The sequence below is a fragment of the Adiantum capillus-veneris genome, chromosome 17 (assembly GCF_014529385.1).
Source record: "Adiantum capillus-veneris isolate H3 chromosome 17, ASM1452938v2, whole genome shotgun sequence".
NCBI lineage: Eukaryota > Viridiplantae > Streptophyta > Polypodiopsida > Polypodiales > Pteridaceae > Adiantum > Adiantum capillus-veneris.
In genome coordinates, this window is record NC_140947.1 from 158,117,572 (window position 1) to 158,130,468 (window position 12,897).

The following is a 12,897-nucleotide window of genomic DNA, read 5'->3' on the forward strand; positions in this document are numbered from 1 at the left end:
TATTTGTGCATGCTCCAATTTTTTTTTGAGCTTGAATTCAAAGAACACTGGCTTAAAACATTCATTGCAAGATTACGCAACAAACATAGTGTTCTCCACCATTCATTATCCACCATTTCTATGGAGGTTGCTCTTTTGCCATTTGTTGAACAAGAGAGTTTGAAAATAGATCTTCTTTCAATCGAAAGGAGGACATTTCTTTTATGCATCTTACACGATCATCAACATTGGCATAGAAAGTATTTACCACTATGTAAAAATCATGAACCACTTCAACATTGGACATCAAGTCCATATTCCAATATTCAAGATCTAGCATGTAAGCAGCACTGCGTAATGGTGTATGTGCTCCAATCCATCTAGCATGAAAGTAATTCAAGAGGACTTTCATTTGTGGAGGAGAGAATGGAACACGCCAATGCTTTTCCACCACCGACTGCTCTAATATTTCAGGACACTCCAAACTCCTTTGGACAGTCCACCATTGCATCCATATTTTTTTGAGAATGGGCGTCCTTTGATGAAGATTGCATATGGCATACATAACAGGCATCATTACATGATATGCATCCATCACACTACTGTACCAAGTTTTTTTCGTAAGCGTTGTCCTTAAATATTTGATTTTCTCTTTCACTTTTCCGTTTTGCTCGCTCTCCCAGTCATGAAATGCCATGCATGTAAATGTAGTTATGACAGGTAGTTTTAACATAACTAACATGCGAGGTCGTAAAATTTCTAATACTCTTTGTCTTTTGAGCATAAATCTCACAAGTTGGTGAGCAGTATTGACAATAGAGGCAAACAACTTGGTATCGACACTTTTATACCAATCTTTTAGTGCAAGATGCAAACCAAGTGTATTGCACCCGGAAGGAAAAATATGCGGGTATCGTCGCTTCAAGATTTTACCGACATTCTTGCAATTCTTTGCATTGTCCATCACAATTTGAACTACATGTTTAGCACCCGCTTCCGCTATCACAGAGGCAATTACATCAGTAGTATAAACCCCATACTTAATTGAACCATGTGAATCTACAACAGGAACAAATGTTTCACCTCTAGGTGAAATGATCATTAAATTAATTAGTGGTTTTCTTTGTACATTGGAGCGGTTATTGCTAACTATGGTACATCCAAAAACCTCTATATTGCTAAGAATTATCCTTTTCACACGTTCTTTTACTTGAACATAGCATTTCTCCAATAGATAATTCTACATAGCATGGTACATGGGCGCTTAAAACCCTGACCCAAACTCACCAATTTTCTTCCATGCTCTCTTCCGATGCTCATTGTCCACCATCATCATAGCACTTCCTGATAAGTAAATCGCTTCAACAAAGAGCAAGCTATGTATCATTGAGTAGACCGCTACCAGCTTTCTTGCAATGAAGTTTGACGCATAAAACCTTTCCCAGGTCCAAATGACACTTCGATGAAGATGCACTGGGTAGATTGCTTTCTAATTGCACATTGGGATTCAGAATGCAAGCTGACGATGCTTCTGGAGTCTGTTGGCTGGAACCATATGTTCTTTGGTTATTTCTTTGAATTTCTTCCCTCAAGCGTTTGACCACTGCAGTTGCACTCAGGTGGCTACATGTGCGACCCCATTTCTTGGGTCCACCCAGAAAATGTTCCCTTAGTCGAGGTGCCCCCGCAGATTTTGTTGTATAGCATAGCTTACGCTCCCAATCTATGAATCGATCACCGATGTTAATTACATATTTACACTCTATCTCAGGTGCCTTTTTTTGCTTGCTAGTTTGAATTTGAGTTTTATCACTAGGTCCAACGTTTCCTTCCATCTCAAATAACCTATTCAAGAAAGCATGGAACAATGAATACATAACTAAAGTAGTAACAAAAATACTCACGTAACACAACAACGTACATCTCTACACAAACATACAGTGATTTTAATGATAAAATGTAGCAACACAACAATTTAAAACTAGTTTAAAAATTCAAAGTCAAATATATAGACCTCCTTAAATTTTAATCGATAGTTTTGATGTTCTCTAAAATATCCACATATATTGATCTTTTTAGATGTACATATATCAATTATTATTAAACCTCAAGCATCATAGCATGATAAATGCAAGTAATCTTTATACAATATAAATGTGTGTTTTCAAATTGAGATACATGAAATTGATAGCATACATACAATGCACATTGCACACCCAATGATGGATGTATTTCATTCCAATTAAGGATACTTTACACCAATCAAACCAAGGATCTATGTCTGCCCAATACTCTAGTATAAGACAATAGACCCTTGCTTAACATGGAACATATCAAATATCAAGAGCCAATACTAGCCCCTAAGAAGGACTCTTAGGTCCATCAAATTGTTTATAAAGCAGCATGAGGGAGCAAGCAACATGTAAATCACTTGTGTTGCTCAAATACAAACAAGCTCAAGTGCCTCCAGCTTTGTCCCTAAATCTTTGCAGGTATCAGCTACAAACCGCACTCAGCCCACACTTCAAAGAACTAAAAATTAGTGGCTCATTAGCCTTAGGCGAGCCTATGAGGAAAAAAGAATGTTCCTAAAATAAGGAACTTCTTTTTAAAAGGACCCTCCTAGCCAATCAGGAGTTCTAAACACTCCAAATCTTTCTCAAAAAGCTAAAAATGTTCCTAATCATCCACTCTATATAGTGATGACATAGCCCACCGGGCTTTGGGTTTGCCCGGCGGGCCCAACTGGCAAAGCCAAAGACGGATAGGTTTACAGCCAGACTAGGTTCAAGCCGGTCATTACAAAAGTTGTGTGAATATAGATGTGATCAGAACATAAATTATGCTATTAACACATGGTATTAATGTGTTCATGCATTTGTGAATACATTAATGAAATCCTTGGCTCTTGGCATTGTGTAGATGTCCAATGTGCTATGTTTGAGTATGTGTGTGCAATGCAATGGAATGACGATTTTAACTCTAGGTTTCCTACTGTGTTTAAGTGCTTGTTTTGAGTTTTTGATGGTGTTTTGAGTGAAACCAAGCATAGACAGAGGTAAGTAGGCCTTAGGAGGAGACAAACAACCCCTCATCTGCTATGTATGTCCAATGTGCTATGTTTGAGTATGTGTGTGTGCAATGCAATGATGGTTTTAACTCTAGGTTTCCTACTGTGTTTAAGTGCTTGTTTTGAGTTTTTGATGGTGTTTTGAGTGAAACCAAGCATAGACAGAGGTAAGTAGGCCTTAGGAGGAGACAAACAACCCCTCATCTGTCATTTTTGGTGAAGGTGAGAGGTGGCAACAATTGTGGTTACTCTCCTATCCGATTGTGACTTTTGCAGGTTTTGATGTTGAGAACTATTGTTGATAGGTCAGAGAACCCAAATTTCAAGTTTCATGTGATTTGGAGTTCAATTTGACACCTCTACGACCATTTGAGTGTGTGTTAGACCGCATAGGAGCCTTAAGCTTCCTTTCTTGAGAGTGACACCTCTCTCCTCAAGAAGTGTGCATAGCTTGAGAACGAAGTGTGAGAATTGAGAAATTATTGTTTGAACACATGCATACACTCTAGTAAAATATATCTTTAGCTATTGTTAGAGTCATTAGTTGGGAGTTAGAGCAGGCTTTGTAGTAATTGACTAAGTGGACTTAAAACTTTGGACAAAATCCAAAACGTGATCATTTTAAGTGATACATGGTGGTATTGGGAATCCCTAAAGGTAAGGAAATCACACAAAGTGACTAGCGTGGAAACAGACCTCAGTGGCAGCTACCACAGTTGTTGCCACCTGAGACATTTTCACATCCAGAGCAAATCAACAAGGTCCCTAAGACCCATCATTACCAAATCCACTTTCCACAGGTCAAAAAGGTTAAAAAATTGGATAAAACCAACCAAAATTTCTTAAGTGACCAGGCTCGGGGAGTTAACTTGACTTTTGACATGACAAATTTCAAAATTAGAAGTGACACATAGGTGCAAAAGATTATGCAGGTGATTGGGAAGCCACTAGAGGTGCTAGAAGTCAAAAAACTTCCAAATCCAGCTACCGCGGTAGTTGTGATCTATGCCAGAGTGGCCCCCAGGTTGGTGCTATTTGATTCCTAGCAGTGCAAGGATACCAAATATACCTTCCTTGACTCATTTGGACCAGTAAAAGCCCCTCTAATCACCCAGAAACTAAATTTCAAAGGCCAAATCTTGATAAGTGATCCCACATGCATCAAAAAGTTTCAAAAGATTCACCAACTAGAGGCCAACCAACAAGAATAGATCAGGCTAAAAAATTCCACCAGTGTCACCAACCGCGATCGTTGCCATTCGATTCAGCTGGGAAATTTGACCATACCAGCCTGTAGGTCATCTTTCCAAGTATTGAGAAATACCTTGGTTGAACCAAACAAACTCCAAAATCACTGTCAAAGACCTTGTTAAAGATTAAGATCTGAATTCTCAAATTATTGACCTAGGTTTCATAATTTAATTTTGAGTTTGTGAAGGTTTCGGAGATAAAATTAGACTAATCACTAGTTACCGATTGCAAAAGCTGCACAAGGAGCTAGTTGACCTCACAAGTAAGAGGTTGATATTTTGCAAGAGTCCTCTCTATCTTTATTTATATATTTGTGATCGCGCAAGTATCTTCTAAGAGAAGGTAGAGTAACGACGGACCACGGAAGTCTAGTGTCAATAGAAGAAAGTGTAAATCAAGCCAAGATAGATCCTTTATCTCCAATTATAGAAGAGAGTAATGATACTAACACCTCTTCTGACATGTCATATCACCCTAAACCATAAACCTCCCAAAACCCTTTGATCACACCCAAACAGATGACAATCTTCTTAAGGGAACAAATGCCCATGGAGCCCTCTCCTGCAGTCTGTATCTGATCTGGGAGATGAATGCACGTGGGCTTGGATATCAAAAAAGGATGTTGATAACTCTTTCTCTGCCAAATAAAGGAGCTCATTGTATTCCCTTTTCTTTTGTCATATTGACCTTGTATCAATCTCCTTAGACGTGATCCATCTATAAAAGAAAATAGAAGAATAATGTGAATTTTTTTTATTAAAAGTACATATATAAACATCCGCAAGCTATACAAATACCTTGCTAGCTTCCTTATATGATAGATAATATCTTGGATACCACTCGTTGAGCAACCATCATCGTTTTCCTTTGTACCCATGCATTGTATTAGATCCACCAAGACTGTATCAATTTAGTCTCTCATAGGTCATTTTTGCCTTATGAAAATTCTTAATACAGCATTTCATTCCATTTTACTTAACACAACAATTCATTCCATTTCGTTTCATTCCTCTCTAGGGTTGGAGGGACTCGAGGGTTGGTGTGGTGGGAGCAAAGAGAGAGAGAAAGGGAATAGGGGGTGGAGAGAGAGAGAGAGAGAGAGAGAGAGAGAGAGAGAGAGAGAGAGAGAGAGAGAGAGAGAGAGAGAGAGAGAGGGAGGGATAGGAAGAGCAGGACAGGAGGACACACACACACACACATATATATATATATATGTATATATATACATATTATAGGAAGGGGAAGGATCGGAGCTAGGGAAGAGGGAGTGGCGGACGTAGAGCAAGGGGTGGTGGCCAGAGAGAGGAAAGAGGTGGGCTAGAGAGAGAGAGAGAGAGAGAGAGAGAGAGAGAGAGAGAGAGAGAGAGAGAGAACAGGGGGCAAGAGAGGGAATGGGTTGGAGGGATCATGAGAGGGAGAGAAGGGGAGCGGTGAAAGGGTTTGATTTTAAAAAAACACACAAAGGCATTAGCAAAATCGCTAATGTTTTAGGTTTTTTTAGAATGATAGAGAGAAAGAGAGGAGAATTTTAATGTCATAGAAAAGTAGAGAGAGAGAGAGAGAGAGAGAGAGAGAGAGAGAGAGAGAGAGAGAGAGAGAGAGAGAGAGAGAGAGAGAGAGAGAGAGAGAGGGAGGAGGTCCTTGGCTACTCCATTAGAGGGAGAGGTGGCAATGGGCGGTGGTGGTAGGAGTAGGGGTGGCACATGGTGGTAGTAAGTTAGCACCACTAACCACCAGTGGTGGGCTAGGGTGGTGGGTGGTGATGGGTGCTAAGAGGCGGCAATGGGAGGTAGTGATGGTGGGATGAAAAAAAAAACCCTCGCTTTGTTGAGCTCACTCCACATTTGTTGTACACTTTTACATATTCAATCTAAGGTGGAGGTGCTCTTTCTAGCCTACAAAATCCGTAGTTTACTAATAGCTCATCACCGGCGCATAATGATCTAATGGCATTTACAAGAATGTATCTTGGAATATCTCTGCTCATGTACTCCGATTCATATCCATTTTTGCATTCCACAAATGTGCAATTGGTTCTTGCATTCCTTCCCGACTACTATTAATTAAGCTAGCTATGTTTCCATGTGTATATGGTATGCTATCTAGATAAAGTCTTTGACTTTTTGCATGGGTAATGCCTCTATCTAAAAGGAATGCTGCATTGAGACACAAACCATAAGTGGTCATGCTATGGATGTAGTGTGCCAACTGATGCTAAAGGCCCCATCTATATAAAGGTCCACAAAAGCACATAAGGGTCACCTCTGAATGTGGTGGGACATGTAATGAATAGGCCACAATACTCCATTCGGAAGGCTAGAAAGAGCTATCATGTAACAAGCACCCCAAAAGCTAAAAACCTCTCCATCTCTAGGAAGAGATTTTCCATGCCATCCCCCATAGTGTCTGCAATTATATGTATGTACTAAAGATAAAAGACGATTGGGCAATGCATACTCGCCACGAGTCTCGCTCTCAAGGCCGGGAGGCAAAGGTTGTCGCAAGACAACCATTTGCAATCCTTGGATTGCATGACCATGTCGTGTGTGAGAATGACAAGCAGCTTGATCATAGATGGCATCCTCATCATCAACTAGAGATTCATGTCCCTACATATGAATTATTATTTATATTATTGACACAATTGACTATAAGAATTTAAATAAATATATATTAGAGTAAAGAATACTAACCATAGGTTCATCTCGCTATGTGAGCCATGGTGCATGAGCATAAACACCCCAATCCAACTCATGTGAATTATTATTTATATTATTGACACAATTTTTTTTTTCCGAGAAAAAGATCTTTCTATTAGTTATTGAAACTGCCCATAGGGCTACAGCCACCTCTTCAAGAGAGGGCTACAACAACCATGGTGGGAGACTCTCCCAATGAAAAAACCGGCATACGTAGAAATGGGGCTAAATCAAGAAATGGGGGGAGGGAAAAGCCACACAAGTGGTCGGTAGTGCCATCATTGTACACCCTGGACCATGGTGTAGAAAGGCCCAGGGCGCCAAAGTCGTAGAAAAGCCTCTCTGCGCTCCCACATGCGATCGAAGCTGCCCTGTAGTCCCTCGAACTGTCCTCTGAGAGTGTGGATCAGATCTAGCCAAAAGTCACGAATAGTCTCTGCTGGTGGCACGGGGCGAGCCTCAAAGATGCGGAAGCAGCGGGCCCGCCAGATGAACCAGAGTGCCAGGCCACTGATGAGCTCCCAACACTCCTCTCTCTCACTGCACCACTCGTGTGGAGTAAGCTCTGTAGCAGGCTGAAGTGTAGGTCGCCCCTCCTGCATCACTATCATCCTATTGGTGGAAGACAGCTCAAACTGAAGTGCCAGGCCTGAGAGGGTGGACCAAGCCGCTCCTCCCCAAGTGTACTGTCGAGCCGTGGAGAGAGCAGGCATGAGCCAAAGAACTCATAGCCACACCTGCTGGGCCGAGGGACACTCCCAAAGATAGTGACGCTGACTCTCCACAAGGTGATCACAAGCTGCACATGCGATCGAGAGACCACTATGCACTAGCCACCTCCCGACTGCTGTAGCTCTGTGTGCAACCAGCCACTGAAACAAGGTGACTCGCCTCGGTTGTCTGGAGTCCCACAACCTCTCCCAAAAAACTGTCAAGAACTCACCTGTGAGCCCCTCCTCCTGCCAATGAGGTGCTGCAGCGGGGTGGGCCTCTCTCTGTGTTGCTAGTATATGACGTCCCAGTCGAACAGTGTACTGAAAGAACGGGACTCTTGGGTGGTCTGCAGAAGAGAAGGGATACCTCCATAGCCACTCACCAGGATCCCACTGTACTCGTGCCAGTGGAAAACACTCCCAAGCCCACAGCCTCCAGTGTCCAGTCTCAAGAGCTGCTGGGTCAGGGTCTATGACAACGGTCCTCCCATAGATGCCCACTACTCGGATCCTCTAAAAACAGCACTGTGCTACCTGCGGGGCCTCTACTGCAACTCATTGAAGGCGTCCCCCACCCTGAAGCTCGAAGAAAAGAGCTGGGACAGTCTCTGAACAAGCCCTGATTGAGATGAGAACCTCCAATCGTGTGAAGGCTCCCATCCACCGGGGTGCCACTGGCTCGAGGGGTGTGAGACACTCAGCTGGAACTGACTCTGTGATGTCCTAGCACATGCTCTGCACCCCTCTCATGCCCTGTAACTGAAGGCCTTGGACCTCCTCTAACAAACCTGTGAACTCTAGCCAGTCACCTAAAGAGCGCGTTGGACCTGCTGCCATGGGACCTTAGGAAACATGAGGTCGACTACCAACCAAGTGGCCTCTTTGAGTGCTAACCATGGGGTTCTAGACGAGGGCTGCCGTAGGTGCTCCTCCGTGCACATAGGCTGTCTCTGCTCCAGGCCATGCCGCAAGTGCTCCCAAGATCGAAGCAGACTCACAGCGAAGCGGTCCTCCAGTCTCTTGCTCATACCAACTCTGCGCATCTCTGTAAAGATCCATCTGGTCAAAGGTTGTCAAGGGCCTCCTGCCTGAGGCACCCTAGCACGTAGCCGCTGTAGCAGGAACTCCTTCCAGGGCTCCTCACCTGGAAGAAGTCCTCTGACGATGAACTTCCCAAGAAGAGCTCTGCTTTGCTCTGCTGGATCAATGATCCCAAGCCCTCCCTGTGAACAAGGAAGAGCAATGACCTGCCAAGCCACCTTGGCTCGGGCTATCTGAGTGTCACGTCCTCACCAAAGGAAGTTCCTGATCAACCTCTCTACCTGGCTGATACAAGAACTCGAGAAGATCCAGCAGGAAGTGATGCACCACATAGTCACCAACAATACCTGGTTGGCAACTACTACTCTGCCAGCCAAAGAAAGTCGTGTTCAGCTCCAGTGTAACAAATTTCTCCTGATAGAAAGGAGAAGGGGAGAAATCTGCTGCTCGGGAGACAATTCCAAACCAACCTGATAGCCCAAGTACCGAACTGCAGTCCCTGGGGGGATCCACCTGAAACCCTCTCCTGGTATCCAATCTGGCATAGAAGCACTACCAACCGAGAAAGCCACTATCTATCTCCAGTTGATCAGTGCGCCCGATGCACAACAGAAGGTCTCTAGAGCGTGCTCACACCTATGGAGATTGGCCTCCTGGCCATCTAAGTACAAGGTTGAGTCGTCGGCAAACTTAGCGTCCAGTAGCTCATCTCCCCGAATAGGGAGTGCTAAGCCCCGTAGACCAACCTGTTGCGACACCAAAAACCTGCTCATCACCTCCGCATAGAACAGAGAGAGGAAAGGGGCAAGAGGACAGCCCTGTCTGACGGAGGGTGTAAGCATGAAGCGATCACCTCTCCCTCTTGCCAAGAGTACCTGACTATGAGCCTACTTGTACAAAGTTGACACCCCTCTGATCCAGGCATCTGAGAAGCCCATCTTGCATAGAGTGCCCTCTAGAAAGTCTGAGTCAACTCTGTCGTATGTCTTCTCAAAATTGAGAAGAAGGATCACGAGGTCCTCACCACGGAGCCGTGTCAGGGTAGAGGCCTCCCAAAAGGTAAAGATGTTGTCAAGGATACTGCGTTCCTTGACAAAACCTGTATGAGTCCCATGTATCAGACTCTCCAAAAGTGGCTGAATCCTCAAACTCGGAGCCTTGGCAAGAATTTTGTAGGCTAAGTTGAGAATGGTGATGGGGCGCCACTGTTGAATCTCATCCAAGGAGCCACCCTCCTTGGGAATGAGGTAGATCAGGCCCTCACTCATGCTGTCAGGCATCACTCTTGTGTGCAAAATGTACTGAAAAGCACTGCAGAGATCTGGGCCAAGCAAGTCTCAGTACTCCAAGAAAAAACTGGGAATCAGCCCATCCTCACCTGGACAACTACCACGGGGGAGGGCCCTAAGAGCTGTGTGCAGCTCCTCAAGCTGAAGTGGCAACTCAAGCCTCTAACGCATCTCCTCAGTCAAAAGACAAGGCATCTGTGCCCAGACCTGCATGCATCCTGACGTGCTGACTGGGACTCTATAGACAATAACTCACGGTAGAGGTCATTAGCAACTGCATGCATATCCTTGGGCTCAGAAGCAACTGACCCATTGGGCCTCCTCAGCTGACTGACCTTGGCATGCGAATGCCGAGGTCCCACTGAGATGCCTGTCAGTGGAGAGCAAACTCATGTGGCCTCTCCTCTGTGCTAGCAAGCTCCTGTCGAGCCTGCTGTAACTGCTCCTCCAACCAGGGACTGTCTGGATGCTGCTCCTGCATCCTCTGTAACGAAGCAATGCCACATCTGAGATGTTGCTCCTCCTCTCTCACTGCATCCCGACGAGCCAAAGACTCCTAGAGAAAAAGACGACTAATCTGTGCTAGGCCTGCAGCCACTCTGTCAGCAGGAGAGTCCTGCCTGTCCAAGCCCTCTATCCAGAGAGCCTCTACCCTCTCTTTGAGTGCTGAGTCCAACAAGACCCTCTCTGGGATGCGAAGCATCGTGCTCCCACTCCTCTGCCTGTCTGCTACTGTGAGGATCACTGGTGCATGGTCCGAGAAGGAGGTCCCTGCCAGGATGCCTACTATCCCTCCCAAGTCACTAAAGTGGTCACTAGTGTAGAAGCGATCTATCCGTGATAGATTCACTCCTCCCACTCTCCGATCCGATCGAGAGAAGGCCAGGCTGTCTGGGGGCCTCACAAAACCAGATTGATGCCAAGCATCCGAGACCCTCAAAGTCAAACAAAGCCTCTCCCAAGCTACCAACGCAACTCCATGCACAATAGCATGGCTACCACCAATCTTGTCAGAAGGGTCCTCCAGCATGTTGAAGTCCCCCCCATGCACCAACGCTCTACCTTCGACAGAGACTCGGCTATCTGTGACCAAAATGCTGCATGAGCACTTGCCACATTGGGCGCATAGATGTTCAGGAAACCCACTAGGCCATCCTGAACCTGCATAGTAATCCACTGAGCCCTGCCTGGCACAATGATCCCTTTGCCCACTATGGCCTGATGCAAAGAGTCCGCAATAGTCATACATACCCCACCCTAGATGCCTCCAGGTCCAAAAGCAACTAACCAAAAAGTATCATATCGTCCACGCAAGAGCTGACCACAACGTCTGATGCGGCTCTCACACAGATGGTGATCCTGAAGCATAAGGCGATCAATCTCTCCTCCCACAAGACAACGCTAAAGATCCTGACGCAGTCGGCCTCGCTGGCGCTAAAACTGGGCCCCACCTAGTCCCTGCATGTTCCATGAGACGATCCTCATGGAGAGCGAGAGAGAACCGATGCTGCAACAGCAGCTAGACGGGCTATCTTCAAGGCTGGCTTGGATGGGGAGTAATCCGCATCCGAGCGTCCTCTAGATAGACGTGACTGCAACGAGTGCCTGGACCAAGCCCAAGTAGAGCGAGCCGTACGTAAAGCAACCTCCTCTATCCAGGAGTCCTCATGAATGTATACATAGCATGGCAAGCACTGTGTATCGGCAAAGAAGTAAACCACAATGTGTCTACATCCTACTGAGTCTGGAGGTGTCACCGCAAACTTGGCAAATGGCCACAAAGTCTGGAGCAAATCTGTAACTCCTAGTTTCCCCATGTGGTCAGAGAACTCTAGTACCTGTGTGTGCAACCATCCCAACACTGAGTCGAGAATCCATCTGTCTGGTCTCTGCCGCAGAGGGGGAAGGAGAAGCCAACTGCTGAGTCCAAGGCCTCTGTCCCCCTAGCGGCAAGGAATAGAACATGGATCGTGAAGCAAGATGCCTCATGGTCTGCTGAGGGGTCGCCGAGAAAACGAGTAAAGCCGTAGTCGAAGAAGTCCCATCGGCGTCGGATGTCAATGCTCGTCAGACCACGAGGGATAGCTGCAAGGGAAGATGTCTGTACCTGCAGAGGGGGCCGTAGGAAAGGCTGTCCCTCTCTCGCTAAGCGACTCATGGCAAAGGCGATGCCAAGAGATCTCCTAGCCGCAGGAGAAGGCCCTGCCCCCTGGGTCGAATGTGGAACTGAAGCAAGAGGGGCGGGAAGGACCGACAGAGGTAGAAGGGCGGGGGGAAGAGGCGGCGGGAGCAGGAGGTGGGGGGAAGGATGAGGAAGATGGAGGGAACTCTGGGGGGGGAGGGGCTGTCGAGGGTGAAGCTGGGGAAGGCGCTGCGCACGTACCTCATCCTGCTGTAGAGGACCAAAACGGTTCCCCGTGGGAAACCACTGCTGCTGAGTAGGTGCCTGAGGACCACTCTGAGTGCCAGTCTCACACTGTGGCCCCTGGGGACGTCTACAACGGACCTACTGTCATCCCTCCTCCACTGGAGCCCCAGTCTCAGAGGGTGGCTCTGCCTGTGTGCGTTGTGTCTCTGGCTGTGTCTGCTGGCCAGCCCTTGCAGGTTGGGGCTGAGGCTGTGGTGTAGGTCGAGGCCTCCTCCGTGGACAGGCCTTTGCTAGATGGCCCATCTGTCGACAAATGAACCACTGGTTCAGGAGGCCCGAATACTCCACACTCTGTCTGAACCAACCCCCACTCACTCGAGGCAGAAGGATAACCTTCGGGAGCGTGTGAGTGTCTCTAACCAAAACACGAACTGAGGAAATGCCAGCCGCCTTGGCAGCTACTAAGGCTGCCGTGCGAGGTGTCTCC